We start from the raw sequence: 17,575 nt of genomic DNA on the forward strand, positions 1-17,575 counted from the left end.
AAGGTATTTTTTTAAAGATATTTATGGAATTCAGAAGAAAGATATTAGGAATCAGGAAAGGAAATTGGAAATAGATATTTGAAGGATGGATGGGACTTTGGCAAGCAGAGACGGGCTAGTTGAGGAGGCTGCCCTATGCAGAAGGAATAGTACAATGATACAGAATGAGAAGTTCAGCAAACACCAAGAGGTCAGTTTGGTTGGAGCACAGATTCATGTGGAAGAAATTTAGATGAATCAGTCTGGACAAGTAGGGCAATAGTCCTGAATGCCAAGCTGAACCCTTTGTAATTTGACAGCTGGGAGAACCCTGGAGCTTGAACTGTGCAGGTGATAAATTTTAAAATAAATGTTCCTGTATCCTCTTCCTTAATGAAATTCTAGGTTTTAGCCCTTCTACCCTAATGATATCTGGGCATCTGATTGACTCAGAGTGAAGAGGTAGGGGCAACAGTTTTTTTTATTCCAGCTGTTCACAGAGTGAGAACTGGCTCTTGCTTCTCTGGTTATTCATTACTACAATTTTTATTCACAAGGCAGCAGTTTCAGAGAGCAAATTAGCAAAGAGTGAAAATGAAAGGAAGAAGAAATGTGCATTTTAAACCAATGCTTTGCAAAAACTTTTTTTTTTTTACAACTTTCTATGAGGTCAGCTTTTTCTTAGATTCCATATATAAGTGAAATCACACAGTATTTGTCTTTCTCTGATTTATTTCACTTAGCATAATGTCCTGAAGATCCATCCATGTTTTCAAAAATGGCATGATTTCCTGCTTTTTTATGGCTGAATAATATTCTTTGCACTCTTTTCTGACTGTGAACCTCCATAAGAAATATATTCCACATCTCAACCCAGAATATATACACATGTGCACACAGACACACACAACTCTGAAACAAAACATTTCATGAAATATTACCATTTTATACAATGCATTCTGATATTTTCAACTTTATTAGTTTTATTTCTTTTTAAATAGTGGTCATTGATCTTATGACCCATTATAGGGCTCCAAAATGCCTTAAAGGACATTGAAAAAAGGCTAGACTATTATTCCCTATGTTTGCAGTTCTCATTTAAATATCCATACAGGCAGTGACCTTAAGTTTGCCATGTTTACATGTCCCAGGAAGCCTCAGGACAGGCAAGACTCTCTCAGGATGTGGTGGGGGAGAGAATAGAAGGATTGGCAGGAGCCATGTTTGAGTTTCTCTTCCCTTCTCAGTAAATATTTCCTGATATCAATATTTCTCAGGAGGCATAAATGTTTTCTCCTTTGTCTAGCTTGAGATATAGACTGAACTTCAAACAAGATTAGACTACTGCCTGCAGACTACCAGAGACAACTATTTATTTGAATGAACAGAATCATGGACTAAAATAAAAGGGAAAATAATATGTCTGGATTGTGACAATACATAGAAGCCATCTGATCCAACGCTGTTGGAGCACTATAGGGACAGTAAATTTTATCCCTTACTTAGAAGTTTGGAACCAGTGAAAAGCTGAAAATATCAACTTTATTACCAATAAAGCTGAACTGAAGAATGTTCTGGTTGATGACCAATAGGCTTTTTACTATTCTTTGAATTAAAATAATCTCCCCCAAAACTCCAACCTACAACTTGCAGAGGTCTAGCAACTTTAACCACGTATGATTAGAGAAGATTGCCCTCTGTGTAAGGGCAGGCAGATCCAAATTCACCAATTAGGTAGGTCACCTGGAAGAACCAGGACAAATTCTCCTACCTGACCTCCTATGGGGAAAAAAAAAAAAAAAAAAGAATGGGAACAAGGATTTATCCCTGCCCAAACAAATTGGACCTAGCCCAGTAGTTGGTCAGTTAATTGGAAAAGTATATTAAAGCAGTGAATTATAAAAAGTGACAAATACAAACCTTAATATTTCATTTTCATTTCAAACCTATAAGGAACACCCACTTGCAAATCTTTTGATGTGAGGTCAAACCTTTTATGTGAGCAACAGTGGCGATTAGAATTCTTGAGTTGTTTTTCTTACATAATTCATATCCATGATATATTTTCTGTGCTTTCCAATTCGTTTTTTTAAAGTTGACTGAGGGGGACTTCCCTGGCGGTCCAATGGTTAAGACTCCGCGCTTCCACTGCAGGGGCCACAGGTTTGATCCCTGGTCCAAGAACTAAGATCCCGCATGCCCCGCAGCATGGCCAAAAATAAAAAATTTAAAAAATAAAGTTGACTGAGGACTTAGAGCTTCTTGCAAAGCAATATAACTAGAGGCTCCCTCTTAAAAAAAAAAAAAATCCTTCTTAATTCTCTCACTCACGTCTGGTTTGACAGTAATTTTCAACTGGTCTCTAATATTTCCAAAGCATTCAACTGACATTTCATAGAAACAACTCTTTCTTTTTCATGCTTATGTGTCATCAGTTTATGTAATTTTAATTAAATTAATTATACTCTGGCAAACAGCTGTCATAAGCAATTTTGGGATCAAACACAGCAGATTCTTATTAGGCATCTAACAAAACTGGTAGGAAGAAGTATGTAGATATTCCAGAGATGGACTCACTAATCCAAAGCATTCAGCAGGCATGGGCATTAGTCAATATGTTTATTTGGAGGGAATGGGAAGTGTTGATTCCAGAGAGTTCATTAAAACAAAACCGGTTAATGCTCATATACTAGTATAACCAACTCTGGGTGCATATATCTTAACATTCTTCTTCCATTATGTATCCACTTTATAAATGTTTATTGATATTCAGGACAGTGCCAGGCACTATACTAGGCCCTGAAGAAGCACAGCTCACTGAAAAGGAAGAAACTGGTATGTAAACAGGATGAAGAGGCAGGATGGAGAAGGAGGAATGTTAAGGAGCAAATCCCTTTACCTTCTTTCTACTCCATCCCCTCAAAATCACTGTCCCTCCATTCCCACTTAGCTTAAAAATGGCTTTAAATATCTTAGGATTGGCATGGCTATCACAGAAATCCCCATGGTAATACCACCTACTACATTAACAGTATATATATATATATATATATATATATATATATATATATATATATATACATATATATACACCTTATATACTTTCCAGTGCTAATGAGATGATGCAGTTGGTCCATTCAGAGAAAGCTGTGGCAATGGGAATTGGTATAATCCTCTTAAAAAGCAATTTGACAGTACTTCCAAAGAGCCTTAATAGAGATGTGACTCTCTTTTGACTCATCAGTACCACTCCTAGAAACTTTTCCTTAAGAAAAAGTCCTCCCTCCTTTTCACAAAGATGAGACTGAAGGCAAAGAAGGAAGCCCCTGCCCCTCCCAAAGCCGAAGCCAAAGCAAAGGCTTTGAAGACCAAGAAAGCAGAGTTGAATGTGTCCACGGCCAGAAAAAAGAAAAAAAGATTTGGCTGTCACCCACCTTGCCACAGCCCAAAGCACTGAGGCTCAGGAGGCAGCCCAAATATCCTGCAAAGAGCACCCCTAGGATAAATAAGCTTGATCGCTATGCCATCATCAAGTTCCCCCTCACCACCAAGTCAGCCATGAAGAAGACAGAAGACAACACACTTGTGTTCATTGTGGATGGCAAGGCCAATAAACATCAAATTAAACAGGCTATGAAGAAGCTCTATGACATTGACGTGGCCAAGGTCAACAACTTGACCAGGCCTGATGGAATAAAGAAGGCATATGTTCACCTGGCTCCTGACTATGATGCTTTGGATGTTGCCAACAAAATTGGGATCACCTAAACTGAGTCCAGCTGGCTAATTCTCAATATAAAAGTTTTCACTAAAAAAAAAAAAGAAGAGAGAGAGAGAGAGAAAGAAAGAAAGAAAGAAAAAGAGAGAGAGAGAAAGAAAGAAAGGAAGAAAGAAAGAAAGAAAAGAAAGAAGGAAAGAAAGAAAGAAAGAAGAAAGAAGAGAAAGAAAGAAAGTTAGTTCTACCCAAAAGAGAATGGCCACATGCCTAATATTTACTACAACCTTATTTGTGATAGTGAAAGTTTGAAACATTTGAATAAGTAACTTATGGCATGCCACATTGTATAACTTACCACTGAGTATGTAACAGAAAACATTTGATTACATATTAAATGAAAAAAGATATAATTTGCTCAACTATACTGAGAACCACTGAATTATATACATTTAAAGGGTGGGGCTTCCCTGGTGGCGCAGTGTTTAAGAATCCGCCTCCCAATGCAGGGCACAAGGGTTCAAGCCCTGGTCTGGGAGGTTCTCACATGCTGTGGAGTAACGATGCCCGTGCGCCACAGCTACTGAGCCTGCACTCTAGAGCCCGCGAGCCGCGCAACTACGGATGCCCGCATGCCTAGAGCCCATGCTCCCCAACAAGAGAAGTCACCGCAATGAGAAGCCCACACACCGCAAAGAAGAGTAGCCCCCGCTCGCCGCAACTGGAGAAAGCACGCACGCAGCAAGGAAGAGCCAACACAGCCAAAAATAAATAAATAAAATAAATAAATTAATTTAAAAAAAAAAAAGGGTGAACTTTTGGGAATTCCATGGTGGTCCAATTGTTAGGACTCTGCACTTTCACTGCCAGGGCCTGAGTTCAATCCCTGGTCGGATCCCCGTGTGGCCAAAAAAATATAAAAAAATAAAAGGGTGAACTTTGTGAATCATATCAATTTCTTTTAAAAAGATAAAATTCTCCATTTTTACTTTTGTGTCAGCCAAGATCAGGAGAAAACAGATGGCCTGCTCAATGTGTGTAACTGAAGAAAGTTAATGAAGGGACAGTGTATAAAGATGCTGGCAGGGTTGAGGGAAACCAGCAAGGGATAATGAAATACCCCAGGGCTAATGCTGAGAAGCCATTATCAACCATAGGCCTGAAGGGGCAAAGAGATGGAACCAGTGCTCAGTTAGAGCAACAGATGAAGGAGAGGGAGGGCCAATAGGAACTTTGACGAATACAGTGCTCTCTCTCTCTCTCTCTCTTCCTGTGGTACCTTCCACTGGCTGAACCCAAGAGGAAGCCTAAGGGCAAGTGACCCCAGATGACGCTGCCCTTCAAGGTCAGCCTCTAGAGAAGGATGGAGAGGAGTGGATCTGGAAGCAGATTATCTAGCAGGTATGTGATCATATAGCAATGTGAGAACCATCTAAACATATGGCCGAGGACCTTAAGGGAACCTGGAAAATCAGGGTTTGTAGGGATAAAAAGTGGAGGTAGTTAGAGAATGGGTAGGATGGGTAGAGGGGGCAGGAAAGATTTAACTCAGGCTGAGACAAGGATGAGAGCCAGACGCGGGAATGATTTATTGTTTGGTCAAATACTGAGCTAGAGTCTGAGCTCTGGAAGAGATTAATAGGAGATACAGAGCTAAATCAGAGTGTAGCATTAAAAATTCTTCCCCTATTGGCTATTACCCAGCCGTGTCTCCTTCCCAGCTAAACTTCATGCCTTCAACAAGTAATTGTTTAGTACCTATTATGTGCCAGGAACTGTTAGGCCCTGGGGATTGAGGAAGGAACAAAATTAACATCCTCGCTCTCCTGGAGTTTACATCCTGGTGGGGGGAAAGAGACAACAGATAAGTAAATATAAGTCAAGGGTGATAGGTGCTATAAAGAAAAGCACAGGAGAGAATGGAACTAAAATTCTGCCCATTCTACCTCTTAAAAAAAGCCCATACATGCCTACACACAGCAGAGCTCCTGAGTAAATCAGGACTTTGATATCTCTCACCTGACCTAAGATCAGACTATCCTAACTGATCTTCCCTCCTGCAGCACACTCCAACCAGTCCTCCACTCTGCTGTGAGGATCTTTCTGAAACAAATCTTGTCAGTACACTGCTTTAAAAAGTACCCTCCAGGAACTTCCCTAGTGGTCCAGTGGTTAAGAATCGCCTTCCAAGGCAGGGGACACAGGTTCGATCCCTGGTCGGGGAACTAAGATCCCACATGCTGTGGGGCAACTAAGCCCAGGCCCACGCACCTCACCTGTAGAGCCCACGCACTCTGGAGCCTGTGCGCCACAACTAGAGAGAAGCCTGAGCTCCACAACTAGAGAGAGAAGCCTGCACTCTGCAACTAAGACCCGACACAGCCAAAAATAAAATAAATAAATTAAATTAAAGAATGTTAATGTTAAAAAATTGTTTATACTGAGCCTGCACTCTAGATCCCACTAGCCACAACTACTGAAGCCTGTGCGCCTAGAGCCCGTGCTCCCCAACAAGAGAAGCCACCACAATGAGAAGCCCACGCACCGCAATGAAGAGTAGCCCCTGCTCGCCGCAACTAGAGAAAGCTAGCACACAGCAACAGAGACCCAATGCAGCCAAAAATAAATAAATAAATTTATTTTTAAAAAGATTGTTTAAATAATAAATAAAAAGTACCCTCCAATGCTCTTGTTTGCTTACCATGTGGAATAAGGCCTAACCTCCTTATCATGGATCTTATCTTCTGGATCCATCACTTGCATGTACCTCTTTCATTCTCCTTTTCTGTCAACCCTAATTGTCTGTAGTCTATTGAATGCTGCCCTGTCTCTCATTTCTGTACCATTGTCCATACTGCCCTTTCCGTTTGGAACGTTCTCCAGGACCTCCCCACCTCCTCCCAAGGTTGGCAATCTTCTTATTCTTTTAAGCCCATTAACTGCCACCTTTTTGGTCAAGCTTCCCTGACCTTCCCTGGTGTGAGGAAGTATCTTCCAGTTCCCACCTTTGTGTTATCAGTACATCTTACTGTATAGGTACCTCTAAATGTACTTATCATACCATATAATTCTATTTCTTGGGGCTCAGGTGTACATGATGGAGTTAAATATGTTCCATGGGTCAGGGACCCTATATTCTTTTGTTCATGTGTGACCATTTTTTGTTACTTATTCAACCTAAAAACTAGAATTGACAACTTACATATATCCCCCCATCCAGTGCTTAATCTTTTTTTCTTTCAGTTTTACTGAGATATAACTGATATAGAGCACTGTGTAAGTTTAGGCGTACAGCATAATGATTTGAATTTCATACATTATGAAGTGATTACCACAATAAGATTAGTGAACATCTATCATCTCTTATAGATACATAATAAAAGAAAGAGAAAAAAATTGTTTTCCTTGTGATGAAAATTCTTCGGATTACTCTCTTAACAACTTTCATATAAAACATACAGCAGTGTTCATTATATTACTCATGTTGTACATTACATCCCGAGTACTTATAACTGGAAGTTTGTACCTTTTGACCACCTTCGTGCAATTCCCCTTCCCCTCCTCATCTCCCTCCCCATACCCTTGCCTCTGGCAACCATAAATCTGATCTCTTTTTCTTAGTTTGTTTGCTTGTTTCTTTGGGGGTTTTTTGAAGTATAACTGACCTACAGCACTATGTTAGTTCCTGGTGTTCAACACAGTGATTTGATATTTTTATACATTACAGAATGATCACCACCCCATTGCTTAATCTTGTGTTTATCATTTTCTTGCTCTTAAAAATATTTTTATGTAAAAAATAAACATTTTAGGGCTTCCCTGGTGGCACAGTGGTTAAGAATCCACCTGCCAATGCAGGGGACAAGGGTTTGAGCCCTGTTCTGGGAAGATCCCACATGCCACGGAGCAACTAAGCCCGTGCGCCACAACTACTGAGCCTGCGCTCTAGAGCCCGTGAGCCACAAATACTGAGCCCGTGTGCCACAACTACTGAGCCCGTGTGCCACAACTACTGAAGCCCACGCACCTAGAGCCCGTGCTCCGCAACAAGAGAAGCCACCGCAATGAGAAGCCCATGCACCACAACGAAGAGAAGCCCCCACTCACCACAACCAGAGAAAGCCCGCACACATTAACAAAGACCCAACACAGCCAAAAATTAAAAAAAATAAAATTTAAAAAAATTAAAAAAATTAAAAAAAACAAAAAACATTTTATTAAAAATAATAATTTTTTTTTGGCTGCACCATGCGGCTTGCAGGACCTTAGTTCCCCAACCAGGGATCAGAGCCACGCCCTCAGCAGTGATAGCTGCGGAGCTTTAACCACTGGACCACCAGGGAATTCCAAAAAAATTATTTTTAAAAATTGTCCTAGCTTTATAAAAATTTAAAGTTAAAAAGTCTTGCTTCTTTAGGGAACCCTCCTACACTGTTGGTGGGAATGTAAATTGGTACAGCCACTATGGAGAACAGTATGTAGGTTCCTTAAAAAACTAAAAATAGAGCTACTGTATGATCCAGCAATCCCACTCCTGGGCATATATCTGGAGAAAACCATAATTCAAAAAGATACATGTACCCTAATATTCATTGCAGCGCTATTTACAATAGCCAGGACATGGAAGCAACCTAAATGTCCATCGACAGAGGAATGGATAAGGAAGATGTGGTACATATAAACAATGGAATATTACTCAGTCATTAAAAAGAATGAAATAATGCCATTTGCAGCAACATGGATGGACCTAGAGATTGTCATACTGAGTGACATAAGTCAGACAGAGAAAGACAAATATCATATGATATCGCTTGTGTGTGGATTCTAAAAAAATGGTACAAATGAACCTATTTACAAAAGAGAAATAGAGTCATAGATGTAGAAAACAAACTTATGGTTACCAAGGGGTAAAGGGGGGGAGGCGGGAGGGATAAAATGGGAGATTGGGATTGACATATATACAACACTATATATAAAATATATAACTAATAAGAACCTACTGTATAGCACAGGGAACTCAATACTCTATAATGACCTACATGGGAATAGAATATAAAAAAGAGTGGAGGGACTTCCCTGGTGGCGCAGTGGTTAAGAATCCACCTGCCAATACAGGGGACACGGGATCGATCCCTGGTCAGGGAAGATCCCACATGCTGCGGAGCAACTAAGCCCATGCGCCACAACTACTGAGCCCACTTGCCGCAACTGCTGAAGCCCGTGCACCTAGAGCCCGTGCTCTGCAACAGGAGAAGCCACCACAATGAGAAGCCTGCGCACCGCAACAAAGAGTAGCCCCTGCTCACCGCAACTAGAGAAAGCCCGCGTGCAGCGACGAAGATCCAACACAGCCAAAGATAAATAAATTTTTTAAAATTTTGTATATGTCTATGTATTTACATACATAGATAAGTATATATTTGTGTGTGTGTGAACATGCATACATATTTCCAAAACATATATTATTAATTTTAGTTGTTTTGTTTATTAAAGTAGTATCATTCCCTACATAATAACCTGGGACCTTTTTTTAAAAATTTACCTACAGTTGATTTACAATATTGTGTTAGTTTCAGGTGTATAGCTTCAGATTCTTTTCCATTATAGGTTATTACAAGATATTGAATATAGTTCCCTGTGCTATACAGTAAATCCTTGTTCTTCATCTATTGATATTTTATACATAGTGGTGTGTCCTGGGACTTCTTTTTCACTTTTCATGTTTTATTGCTAAGATCCATCTCAGGTTTGTTGCCTGGAGCTGAGTTTATTTATGGTTGCTGCTGTCGACTATTTCAATGTGTAAATATGCTAATATTACTTTGTTGCTGGCAGCAAAGGCTCTTGGTACCCTGTGTTCTTCCCTTTGGCCCACAACTGGTTTTAGCCAAATATGCGGTAGCCAGTTTTGTGGGGGCCTCCCATTTACTGACAATGCGCACCTCAAGTGCTAGGCTGTGGGCCTCTCCAATTTCTGCTTTAAGGCCTTCTCAAAAGCCACAAGAGCCTTCTCAGCCCTCTCCCAAACACAGACTGAAAGTAAAGAGCATTAACCCTCAACCAATGGGGGATGTAAGCCAAGGGATAAATGCCCCAAGCTCCCTTTCTTCAGATGGACAATTCTGGGAGGCATTTTTTTTTATACGGGATTTTTAAAAATATTTATTTATTTATTTATTTATTTATTTGACTGTGCTGAGTCTTAGTTGCAGCACACGGGATCTTTGTTGCTGTGTGTGGGATCTTAGTTGCGACATGCGGGCTCTTAGTTGTTGCATGAGGGCTTTTAGTTGTGGCACGCAGCATCTTCAGTTGCAGCACATGGGATCTTTAGTTGTGGCATGTGAATTCTTAGTTGCGGCATGTGAACTCTTAGTTGCAGCATGTGGGATCTGGTTCCCTGACCAGGGATCGAACCCGGGCCCGCTGCATTAGGAGCACAGAGTCTTAGCCACTGGACCACCAGGGAAGTCCCTGGGAGGCATTTTGTATATTTCTCAGAGGTCTCCATGGAATCACACTCCTTATGTTGGCGTTTCCTGCTACTTTGCCTCAATCTCTCCCTCTTATTCACCCCTGCTGCCTGAGATCACTTCCCAAATGAACAACTTGCACCCAAGTCCTTGTCCCAGTCTCTGCTTTTGGGGACTTCAAACTAATACAACCAGTTTCCTGATCATGAGCATTTGGATTGTTGCAGGTTTTTGCTATTGCAAAAGAGCTACTAAGAATATTCGTATAAAACCCACTGGTGCACAAGTGCAAGAATTTCTCTTGCATATTTATACAGGAGTAGACTTGTTGGGTCAAAGACTAAGTGAAATTTCAGCTTTACAAGATAATTCCAAACTGCTAACCAAAGTGGTTTTTACCAATTTACAGTTTCAACAACATTGTATACAAGATCTTATTGATCCAAATCCTCTTCAGCACTTGGTTTTGTCAGATTTCTTAATGTTCACCTCTCAAATAGATATTGAATAGAATCTCATTGTGGTCTCAATTTGTACTTCTTGGTGATTAATGAGGTTGAACATGTATTCATATATTTATTGACCATAAATGTTTCATCTTTTGGGAAATGTCTCTTCAAAGCTTTTGCCTATTTTTCCATTGCTTGACTGTCTTTTCCTCATTAATTTTACAAATTCTTTTACAGTTATGGTTATTCTCCTTTGAAACTCAGAAGCTCAAAATCAAATTAACCATAATCTTCACTGAATATTACCCTTTTCCTGGTTACAAAATTAATGCATGCTTGTTGTAGAAGAAACATGTAAAGGATACAGACATGTTTAACTTAGAAAGCCTTCCTTGCTGTCAGCTCCAGCCCACCTCCAAGCAGGAATAATTCCCATGAATTGTCTGCCAACCCATATTTCGAGGATTTTGTTGTCACATCTCTCTCCCAAATTAGACTGATAATTTCCCAAGGGTAAGGACTGTGTTGTATTCATCTTTGTATCCTCAGGCCCAGGCATAGTGCCTGGTTTAGACCTGGAACGCAGTACATTATTGTTGAATGAATTGCTGAAAGCTGGGTTAGAACAGAAATTTTAAAGTTACAAGAAGACTTCAGTTTGGAACAGAGGATTCAAGTAAAAGTGGGAGATAGCACTGGTAAAATGTGTTAGGGCTTGATTACCAAAAGTCTTGGCCGTTAGGCCAAAGTGTTTGATTTTTATCTTGGAGGCAGTCAGCCAGGGAGGCATTCAAGACTTTTCAGGTGGAGGGAGGTTATTTGTTCTTATGTTTTTACCAGCAACAGAATTAGAACAAAACATTGACAATCCAGTCATCTAATGGCAATGTACAGGATGTAAAGCGGAGGAGGTTGGGGAAAATGAAACTGAAGACAGAAAAATGAATGAATCAAGAAGTTATTAACTTCTGGGGGGACATAGGCACCCATGAAAAACATGAGAACTATGTTTCTGTCAGAAAAATAGGCATAAACCCAAGCCCATGCACTTTTTAAGAACCCTTTGTTCTTGGGTTGGTTATTCTAAGAGTGAGAGAATAAGAACCTGAACCATGGGGCCAGGATGTGTTCATTCATTCTGACATGTTTATCCATCTCCTGCTACGTGCAAGGCACTGGGCTGAGTGCTGAGAACAGTTTGAGGCGTGGAGTATGGTATGGCATGGTGGCCAAGAGCATAGACTCTGAGCCCAACGGTCTGATTGCAAATGCCTGCCAGAGGTTTGGGACCTTGGCTAATTTACTGAAGTCATCTACACCCCACAGGTGTTTTACAGAGACAGTACTATCACCACCCTTGTGATTAAGGGGGTCCTACATCTGTATAAAGCACTTAGAATTCACAACATGCAGGGAGCCCTCAGCAGAGTTGTAAGGCAGAAACCAGAGTGGAGAGCAAGAGGAGGAAGCAGAGGGCATGGGCTTTATTTCAAGAACTTTTGTTAAAATAGAGGAGAGAGAAGACTAGACGGGGAAGTGAGGGCAAGGAAGGTTTTTTTGTTTGTTTGTGTTGTTTTTTAAGATGAAAGATATCCTAAATGCTCACAAGGAGGATGCAGTAGAGTGGGAGAGGCTAAGGACACATCACTGATGATCTGTTCCTTCCCGCTGAGGGTACCCAGATGGCAGGAGGGGAGGGCTCTCTGGCAAAGGTGAAAGGCCCGGCTTTAGCTAGGAAGCCACTTCCGCTTGTGAGCTGGAGGAGTGGCGCTGAGCGTTGCGTGGCTGCAGGTGCTGGCTCTGAAGTAACACAGGCAAGCGAGAAGGAATCTCACCAGGGGGGGAGGGGCGAGGAGCGGCGGCTGGTGGGAGGTCTGAGGAGAGAGAAGAAAAAGTTGTGCCATACCATTTAAAAATGGGATGGTCAGAAACTAGAGGAAGCAGACTAGACTGCCAGGAGCTGGTAAATTTACAAGGGTACTGATCTGCCTGGTTGGGAACTCCAGGAGGAGGGAAACATCCAAAGAAGGGGTGGTGAGTGCCAAATGTCACGGTGGTGAAGTTGGGGAGAATGGGGACGGATAGGGGACCGCTGGATTTGCCAGCGGACTGGTCATTACTGAAGTAGGGTCTGGAGGGTCACTGTAGTGTCAGAGCAGATGACACATGGCAGAGAAGAAAGGAGAGAAAGAACGGCAGGGCAGTAAAGCACATGCACTCCAAGAACACTGACTGTGAAATGAAAGGGCAAAGTAAGACATTAACCAAAGAAAGTAACTAAGTCAGTGAGGTGTATTTTTCTTTCTAAAGGTCGGGAAAGCTTTGTATACATAATTATTTAATTAATTTATTTATTTATGTGTGTATGTATTTATGTATTTATTTGCCGCGCCGCCCAGCTTGCAGGAATCTTAGTTCCCCAACCAGGGACTGAACCCAGACCCCCTGCAGTGGAAGCGTGGAGTCCTAGCCACTGGACCGCAGAGGAATTCCCTAATTATTATTATTTTTTAATAAGGCAAAGGCAGCAATTGTACATGCTGGCAGGAATAGGGCTCCCCAAAGCCAGCAGGGGTATAATACAAGCATAACATGGTAATAAACAGCTCCTCTGAGCCAGATGTTTTCCATAAGACGACGTTATCACCAATTTATAGAGGAAGAAACTGAGGCTTAGAAAGTGAAGTCACTTGCCCCAAATCATGCTGCTAGTATGGGGCAGAGTCAGGATGTGAACCAGGTCTTATGGCTCTAAAGCACCAATGCTTTTCTACTCGTATACCACAGATAAGCAGAAAAGCTGGCACTACTCAGGAGGAGGGACTGAGGGAAGGAAGAAAGAGTTGGGAGAGACGTGTGTACTAATGATTTGTGTTTATTTAGAATTACTCTCCTTCCCGCTCACATATGTAAATGTATGGACTTTTGAAGTTGGCATTATTGGGAAAGCCTTGCTTTACGTAGCAGAAAATTCAAGCCAGAGAACTGAGGTGACCTTTCTGTAGTAAGAGGATTTGTTGGCATGGTCCAAAAAGTTACAGTTGAAGACGCAGGACAATTGGGTAGTCAATTGATTCACCCAACCCTCTACCCAAATGGTTGTTTCATGGGAGCATCAATCTCCTAATTCAAGGGAATGGAGGGGAAAAGAGTTTGTACATATTGACAAATTGTTTATTACAATTATCAACCTGAGACCTTTTGTGGTATATTCTCATCTATGAATGTTTTCTGATAGGTGACTTCAAAATATCTGCCTAAAGAACAGATCTCATTTCTTTTTGCTAAACTCCCACGTGCAGTGAACACAGAGTAAACCAAAACTAAACCATAGTCCAAAGGGAACTGTGTAGTGTTATGGTCAGGTCACAGGCTCCGGCCAGGGATAGAAACTGAGAGCTTTGGTGAGCAAACTGGGCAGCTAGGACCCAAGGTCAGGACACAGGGGTCAGACCCTGTTGCCACACCAAAGTTCCAGCCCCAGAGGTCACAACAAAGGCAGTGGAGAAAATGCCAGGGTTCATGGGCATTTAGTAGACCAGGAAAGGACTGAAAAAGCAGATCTGAGCAGAAAAGAGGTAGCCACCTGACCCAGCTTGCAAATTAACCTCTACACGCCCACAAATGCAATTTTAAATTATCTAATAGTCATATTAAAAAGAGTGAAAAGAAATAGGTGAAATTAAATTTAATGTATTTTATTTAACTCAATATATCAAAAGTATTATCATTGCAACTTCTAACCAATATTGCCAATAGTTTACATTTCTTGTTTCATCCTACATCTTCCAGATCTAGGATGTATTTTATACTTGCAGCACACATCTCAGTTCAGACTGGCCCCATTTCAAGTGCTCAGTGGACCATGTATCAAGCAGCCCAAGCTTAAGAAAAATTGAATTACTTTGTCTAAATATTTTTCTCTTCTTTCTTTTTTTCTTTCTTTCTTTCAAAACATGTTGAATTGGGTAGGACTGAATTATGAAGAAATGGATGGAAACTCTCATATTCTAAGAGTCTCCAGTTTGAAATTTTAAATGTTTCAGGTACAGCTCTCCCAGTCGATTTTCTTTCTATCCCTGAGAAATGGCTTTTTTTGTTTGTTTGTTTGTTTGTTTTTAGCTCCACGGTGCACAGAATCGCTTGGGAATCTAAAAAGCCAGGGAATGTGATGCATCACAGGGAATGTGATGCCTGCTACCAAATGTTCATTCCTTCTGTTCACTTGTTCATTTATTTTTTTCCTCTTAACAACAGTTACTAAACACCAACCATGGGTCAGTTGCACCTAGGGCTAGTTTTACAGGCATATTCCCTGGCTTGTGAAACCTACAATTTAGCAGAAAAGCCAGGCAAATAAGTAAAATAAAATGTAGTAAGTGTTGTGATAGGGGAAATATGAGGGGCTGAGTGGCTACTGAGGAGAGTAATTTAACCCATCTTGGAGAGATAAGAGAAGGCCTTTGGAGAGGAGGAGGGAATGAAAATTGCCTAAAGAGTGGCTAAGAAAAGGGAGAAGGGAGGGCTGGAAAATGCTCGAGGCAGAAAGAGCAGAGGTAGGGAAGGCCCAGAAGCTTTTTGTGGAACTGAAAGAAGCTTGGTGAGATTGGGGCCCCCAGGGTGAGAGGTAAGGCTGGTATCATGCATTTTTCTCTGGTCAGCCTATTTAACAGTGGGAGCTGGAAGGCAGGATGTTGACAAATCTGGAATAGGCAGGCCCAGCACAGGAAGTACTCCACCCCAAAAGTATTCCTTCACCAGTTCAGTTCAACTTTACTAGTTACAGCCTCAAGTGGGTTAACTAGCTCTTCTTTATAAAAGCAAGAATTTCTCCTACAGTGATTATTCTCTTTTCAGATTATGTCAGGCCTTGATACTGTATTTCTGATTCAGACAATTGAACATGATTGAAGTTCCATGTACCAAAGGACAAATAAAAGTACATATAAAATTCAGGAGTGGAACTAATGAAGCAGTGTTAATCCTGCCCAGGGGAGGTCTGAGCAGGCTTCACACAGCAGATGACACTTAAACAGGGGCTGGAAGAAGTAGGAGTTTCTCAGGCCTCCATGTGGAAGGACATTCTGATAATAATAATAGCCATTATTTACTAAGTATCAGGTACCATTCTAGTGGTTTACATTCTTAGCTCACTTTATCTTCATAAAAACTTTAGATACCACAATCCCTGCTTACAGATAAAGAAACTGAGGTACAAAGAAGTAAAATAACTTGTCTAGAGTCACACAGTTTGTAGAGGGTAAAGCAGTTTGGTCCAGAACTCTTCATTAACCCCTCTGTCACATCCTGGGGCTGCAGGTGTTTGCATATGCCTGGGTTGTGTGGCGAAGCGTTGACAAAGAATCAAAGATCAGACTGATGAGAGAGGCAGTGGCCAAACCATGCAGAGTTTCAGCACGAGCACCTTGAAGACAGGCTCATAGTAGCCTTTAGGTTAATGTTTTTTATTACTTCAGTGAAAGTATAAATGATTGCTAATGATCATATCTTTGAATGTAGTTACATTAAGAGAACATTATATTCAAATCCAGATTTACGCAAACCACATTTCGACTGGTGATTCATTGCCTCAACAGATTCCCACAGGATCCCTAAGCTATCAAGAAGAGCCAACCCCTATCATTGGCTGTAAGATGCAAAAGCTCAAAAGGCAACTCATCAGTGACAGAGGAGGTGTAAGCCGCAGTTAGGGGGAGAGGTTACATTTGCCCCGACTCTTGGCCCTTCACCCACAGGACCTCCACATTCACAACACGGCTCTCTCCTCTCTAAGAACTAAAAAACAAACAGCAAGGCCCCTTTCTCCTTTTAGCCAAAGTAGAATGGCCAAACAGGAAACTGGTGCCCTCCACCCCCCCCCCGACCCCTTGTACACACATACCAACCCGGGAAGCCTGCGCTTCTTTCTCCCAGCTGCCCTTGCAGCTGTCGAGGACTTTTTAAAGAGAGCGCTCCAAAAATCTTCCAGGGAAACTTGAGTGACTCTAGTAATCTCTCTGCACAGAAGGCACCTTTGATTTGGGGGAATGATATTTCTTCCTGATGCCCCATGTTATACAGAGCTACTGCATCTTTTATTTATTTATTTATTTTTGGCTGCGTTGGGTCTTCATTGCTGCGCGGGCTTTTTCTAGTTGCAGTGAGCAGGGGCTACTCTTCATTGCAGTGTGCAGGCTTCTCATTGCAGTGGCTTCTCTTGTTGCGGAGCACGGGCTCTAGGCACACGGGCTTCAGTAGTTGTGGCACGCAGGCTCAGTGGCTGTGGCGCACGGGCTTAGTTGCTCCACGGCATGTGAGATCTTCCCGGAACAGGGCTCAAACCCGTGTCCCCTGCATTCTTAACCACTGCGCCACCAGGGATGTCCCAAACTACAGCATCTTTTAAAACCATGGTCTCTGATGACCATAGCCACTGGGTTGGTGGGCAGAAAGTCTCATCTCTTGAGCCCCTGACCTGACCTTAGGGAGGCTGTGTGGATGGGTCCTCCCAGCAAACCCAGATAGATCCTTTTGGGAGGTGGCACCGGGGAAGAGCTAGGCTTCCAGTGTGGTCTGTGCACTGGCCTGCCCTGATATGCCTGGGCCACTTCCTTTCCTGTCAGGGTCATAAGGAGTCCTTCTCCTTCCACCCACCACTTCCTTCATTGGGAAGGTCAAGGAGAAACTGGTGAGATCATAGTTTTTTTTGAATAGGGTTTTCAAAAATAGAGTCAACTTTGCTTCTGCTGTAGACACCCTTGATTTTTATAAAAGTGACTAACCGGGGCTCAGTTGTATAATGACAGGCCTGAGGATTTGGACATCAGTTTGAACCCACTTCCTATTTTTAATAATTATTATCATTCATTGTCCACTTACCATTTGTCATCCATTGTGCTAATGGCTTTACTAACATGTACTATCTTGTTTAACCTTCGAATGATGAAAATGATTTTTAT

General features: G+C 41.6%; 1 non-coding gene and 1 pseudogene across 1 annotated transcript; one reads left to right on the top strand and one right to left on the bottom strand.

The window, feature by feature from the left end:
- The first annotated feature begins 3,277 nt into the window (after positions 1-3,277).
- On the top strand, positions 3,278-3,747 carry LOC118889801 (annotated as a pseudogene).
- Positions 3,748-10,090: 6,343 nt separating this feature from the next.
- Positions 10,091-10,163, bottom strand: TRNAR-CCU. The gene has a single exon. It is a non-coding gene; the product is annotated as a tRNA-Arg (tRNA).
- Between the last annotated feature and the right edge of the window lie 7,412 nt (positions 10,164-17,575).

This window comes from Balaenoptera musculus, chromosome 2 (assembly GCF_009873245.2).
Source record: "Balaenoptera musculus isolate JJ_BM4_2016_0621 chromosome 2, mBalMus1.pri.v3, whole genome shotgun sequence".
NCBI lineage: Eukaryota > Metazoa > Chordata > Mammalia > Artiodactyla > Balaenopteridae > Balaenoptera > Balaenoptera musculus.